We start from the raw sequence: 6,000 nt of genomic DNA on the forward strand, positions 1-6,000 counted from the left end.
CCTTATTTCACCTTTAGTATTACAAGTTTATGCCACTGACCTTTTAACAATAATAATTCCTACATTTAAGCAAATACATTAACTAATACAATATCAGTATTTAAGATAAAAAATCTGCACTTGCCTAACATATGGAATATTCTTTCTTTATATACTATCAAGTAAATATAAAATTTTTAATCATCAATGCCTACTATATTTAAAACCAATATTTTTAGGGCTGTTCAATATGGCAAAACCGAACCGTACCGAACCGAACCTAACTGAAATAGACAATGTGGTTTGGATTTGGTATATACCATACAAACCGAATGGATGTAATTTTCTAAAAACCACAGGATTTGGATATGGTTTGGTATATAACCGATAAAACCGAATAAACCGAATAAAACCGATCAAAAATAGAAACATGTAAATATGTATATATTTTATAACGACGTATGAAAATCATAAGTTAATTTGTTTGCTAATAACTATTACCATATTTTTTACAGTAATAAAGAAGTCATGATTTGTAAAACATTTGAAGTATAATTAAATAACAATTCATCGCAACCGATGCTTCTTATTTTTTAGTCTTTTTTTTGATTTTTTGCTTTATTTTAGCATTGACTAAATTGAAATAAAGATTATAAATCTGATGGACAATAATTAGTAGAAATTCTTCACAATTTTTTTAATCTATAAATGAACAGAGATTTGTGTTCAATCGAAGAAACATGAATTTGATGAACGCTAAATATGGAAGAATAGAAAAATTTTCTTTAGTGCTTCGTGCTTCTGTTTTGCTTTTAGTTTTTTACTTTTATTCAAAATTTTGAGCTTTGATTTTAATTCTAGATTTGATTATTTTATTAGATGGTATAAGTTTTTTTTTTATTTTTTTGTTCTTTTATTTAAACATATAATATTTTTTAATAAATGATTGTGTTGACAACATGACTCTAAAATTCATATAATATGATCACAAAAATAAAGAATTATGTTTTTTGGTATAAAACCGAATAAACCAAAAACCGACAGTATATAAACCGAACTGAACCGAAGTAAATATGGATTTAGAATAATACTTGTATTTTACTAACCGAAATACCGAAAAACCGAAAAAACCGAACCGAAACCGAACCGATATCCGGATTGAACACCCCTTTTACATACCTATTTATAGGAAACTAATCATTTTCCTGGAAAAAATCTGTTTGTTTATCAAATTGAACTTACACATTTTTTATTAATTATGTTAGCCGAATGTTTTAAACCCCAAAAAACAAATAATCTGAGTTGAACTAAATCAAATAAACCCAAACTGTTCCCCTAGATGTACTTAGAAGTTTGACATTCGACTAAGCATAGGAAGATGAACGGTAGAAATACTGAAATTAAGACCTGCTGTCAGGACTCCGTAGATCACAGATTCATTACCAGAATTTTCTTTCACGTTTGTATAGTACATTGTTTGGCTCATAGGCTATTAATCGATTTATTATCGAATTATTGAAAACTTCTCAAAATATTAGTGTCATTTTCAAACGTGCTCTCAACTTTTCATATTGTAAAAATAGACCACAATAGTACATACTAAGTAATAATTTGCGTCTTGCGCGGAGTGAATGGATGAAAATAGATTATAACTTTTAGTCTACAAATATTAAAAAATTAAAAGTTATAATCACAAATATTACATATTATATAATGAAATATTGAATGAAATTGTACATGTTTATATAATGTAAGGTTTGCTTTAAAAAAATTGTATAATTGGTTAGGTGTAATTGAAGTATATTTCATGAAAGTAAATCTATAAGAGTAAGCTAAGACTTATATAAAAATAGTTATGAGTTTAAGATTAAAAACATAGGTAATAGAATTATTCATTTCATAATATAAATTATGAATATAATATAAAACAAAGTATAAGCAATATAATAAGAGTGATAATAAAATATAAAAGAAACAAATTATAAAAAACAAATAAAAAATGGATAAAACCACATTTGTTGTGAAAATTATCTTAGAACTTGTTGTTTACAATCCTATAAAGAGCAATAATAACGGATGTCAGCTTACCAAACTAAACATAATTATTTACGAAACTCACTAAATGAAATTATATTTTTTTTTGGAAAGCATCAATTTCTGGAACATTATTGGGCTCAAACATAATTTTAGAAAATCTAATGTTAGTCATGTTCTTCAATCGACCTTATCATGATAAAAAATAATGTCAGCAGAATATTAAAGAGATATCAGCTCCAACACTTTTTATTTAAAATTAGTATAGTTCATTACCTACTCCCCAATTAATTTGCCAAAACTGTAAAATACAGAGTATGAGAAAGTGCTATTATACTTTTACATATATAGGATTCCATAAATTATGGAAAACATAAAAAATGCTCTATAAGCAACATATTTAATGAGGACGTTACTGTAATCAGTGAAAAGTATAATATTTGAGCTCATATGAAAACTAACTAAATGAGTAAAATTTTTTTAGGCCACAATAATTGAGTCAATCAAATATATTACCTCGCAATATTCATGAAAAATATCCCTACAATTTATTTATTAATTATTAATTGGTCATGAGAATTTAAAATAAATTATTACTAACTTTCCTATATTAACCAAAACCATAATGCATTATGAGGAAATCATATAGCAGTTTCCTAATTTTTGGTTTATTCCATAATAATTGAGTTAATCAAATAGATTACATTGACTCATATAAAAATTAAATTCTCATAAAATACGGTCAAACATTAAATTAGCAAAAGGAATCAAGTAAATATAGAAATATAATATTGTTTGATTTGATATTAATAGAGACCATCAAATCCCCTATTTATTTAAATTTACGGGTTTATTTTCTATTTATTTACGGTCATCATATAACTTTTGTCATGTATTTTGTCATTTATTTAAAGTCACCACAACCCTTCCAATGTTTCATTAGCTTTTTGATTGCGACTTGCGAGAAAGGGTTTTGATTGTTTGGGAGGAATGATTGTGGTGAGGATATATTTGAAAAAATCTTATTTATATATTGAGTGATTACGGTATAGAGCCATACTGTAAAATCTTAGCGGACAAATGTATAAGATATTCACAAATTGGTATCCCAAAATTACGCTAAAAATTACATAAATACTTTCCTTAACAAACAATAAAACCAATTAACTTTACAAAATTATGTAAATGGTATCAAAATTCAATTATATAATCAATACACTTTCCATAAATGCATATGTAACAATAACGTAAAAATAAGAATTTCGCCGCAATTTACAAATTAGCATAACTATTTTTTATTTTATACAGCCACTAATGCAGCAAAAGAATAGACGGAAAGAAAAATTAATTAATTTAAATTTTGATTATTTGAAATTAAGGCCTTGATTGGTAGAGCATTAGCATTAACATTATGCTCCACATTATCCAATCAATATTTGTTAGAAAAGCATTTATAAAAGCACTTACTAAATGCTAATGCTCTCCAAATGCTCTCTAGCAAATGCTTTCATATGAAGCTTTTAGAGGAGCATTTGCATTTACAATTTATAAATTTAAGAAATAAATATAATTAGTTCATTTATTTTATTTAATAATATCATAAAATTATTTTTATATACAGAAAATGAAATTTTGATTTCTTAAATAAATTTACAATATAAATACATTTTTTTAAAAATAGTATTTCACATTTAAAATATAATTTAATTATATAAATCATATTACATTTAAATGCAAAATATTATTTTTAAAAATAGATATTTTAATTGAAAATTTTATTTTTTTAAATAAATTTTTTGATATAAACATAATTTTTGAAATTAGTAAATAAAATAAATTAATTATATCTATTTTATATATTAATATATAAAATAAAAGATATATATATATATATATATATAATGATAATTTATTTATTTTTAATAATATTCAAATTATTTATATCCAAAAATAAATATAAATTTAATTTATTTTATTTATTAATATTCAAAATTATTTTATATCCAAAAATAAATTTATATTTTTTCTTAAAAATACATTTTTAAAATAATAATATTTCACATTTAAAATTTAATTTAATTTATGTTATTAATTAAGATTCATTATTTTAATAACAAATATAATATTAATATATATATATATATTATAGTTTAATATATATAGTTTTAAAATATATTATATATTAACTTTAATAAAAGAATTAAAATTGTATAATACTGCTACTGCTCTACCAATCATCTTATTAAAAGTTTTAATAAGAGCATATAGCTTCCGCAACATACTGCTTTTACAGCATATTGCTACTGCTTCTTCATCAGCTGTACCAATCGAGGCCTTAATTTGACCACTACTCGACCATTAAAGTATGATTTGTACCTAGGAGATGAATCGAGGCCTAATTTGACCACTACTCGACCATTAAAGTATGATTTGTACCTAGGAGATGATCTGTAAAGTTTCGGTACTAATCAAATTGGATACAAATCAAGGAAAATGTTCCCCATTATTCGATCTCAAATGGAAATAAGGCCTATAATCAATTCAAAATCCATTAATTGATTGGCTTTAATTTTATGAAATGATAATTACTAGTGCGGGTGCATGTTTTACAGTATATATATACAAACTTTAAAAAGTTCAAATTTTACGGTTTCAGTTTTACTACTTTTGTTTATTGTTTAAACTATACATTTCATTACTGTGTCGTGTAATATGGACGTCAGTAAAATATTGTGAACCATAAACATTGTAGTAATAATTTTACAAATATATATAATTTTTGTAATTTAATAATTTTGTAACTTAATAATAATATATCATTCTTAAATCACAGAATAACTCATGAGGTAGATCACTATATAGTTATACTGTTTTGTTAAATTATATATCAATTTTTTTTTGGAAAATGTATTTAGAATATACAAAAAAAGAAAGTAACAACACAAAATATATATTATATATATTATATTATGTTCTTTATTTATTTATTCAATAACCCTTAAAATGAAATTATAAATAATTCTAATAATTTTTCTTAAAAAATTTATAACAATCATACGAAATTCAAGAATAAATATTAATTATACTTTGGGCTATAATAATCTATGATTCAAGATAAACCCATTATTTTTTCTTTAATATAGTGCTATCTGTGTTTCCAAACAACATTATAATTTTCACTACTATCCTTGTTTCCAAACATTTCCAAAAGGTAATTCACCTCAAGCCATATACTGACTTTAATTTTATGAAATCAGTGCTTTCTTTTTTTCTCTAACTAAGAGTTATTCAATATATGGCTTGAGGTGAATTGTAAGGATGAAAAGTAAGCAATGACATACTTGTTATAAAAACATGAGGAGAATGTTTAAAAATAAAAGTTCTCCTCAAATAATAAGAAGGGGATTTGATATAGATATATTTATATTCGGTTTACTACGAAGTGTTTTCTATTTTGTTATATAGTATTTTATTTTTTTGAAATGGCTTTCATATAATAATATGAAACACATCAAACCATGGTTACATAATAATATTTTGTTATTCGGTCTACTATGAAGTGTTTTCAAAGTGTTTACCATATATGAAACACATCAAACCATGGTTACATATACGAAATGCTCATATTTGGTTTATAGTGTTTACTATATAGTATATAATATGTATTTTTTAAATGGCTTTCATATATTATATAGTATGTAAGTGCAATACTAAAATATATTACAATACAAAAAAATACTACATCATATTTTAAAAATGAATGTAGTCATTATATTTGAACCGTTGATAGTATGAATTTGTATAAGAAAACGAGGTTTAAAAAGCAACCTCATAGTATGAATATGTCATTTTTTGATGAATGAGTTATTTTCAAACCGTATACTAACCCTTAAGTAGCTATGACCACAATCCAAGATGATAAAATGTACTGACCAAAGTCGAGAAATTAGGCGATATGGTTCAAATATAATGAAAAACATAGAAGTT

The sequence above is a fragment of the Raphanus sativus genome, chromosome 4 (genome assembly GCF_000801105.2).
Source record: "Raphanus sativus cultivar WK10039 chromosome 4, ASM80110v3, whole genome shotgun sequence".
In the NCBI taxonomy this organism is placed as follows: domain Eukaryota; kingdom Viridiplantae; phylum Streptophyta; class Magnoliopsida; order Brassicales; family Brassicaceae; genus Raphanus; species Raphanus sativus.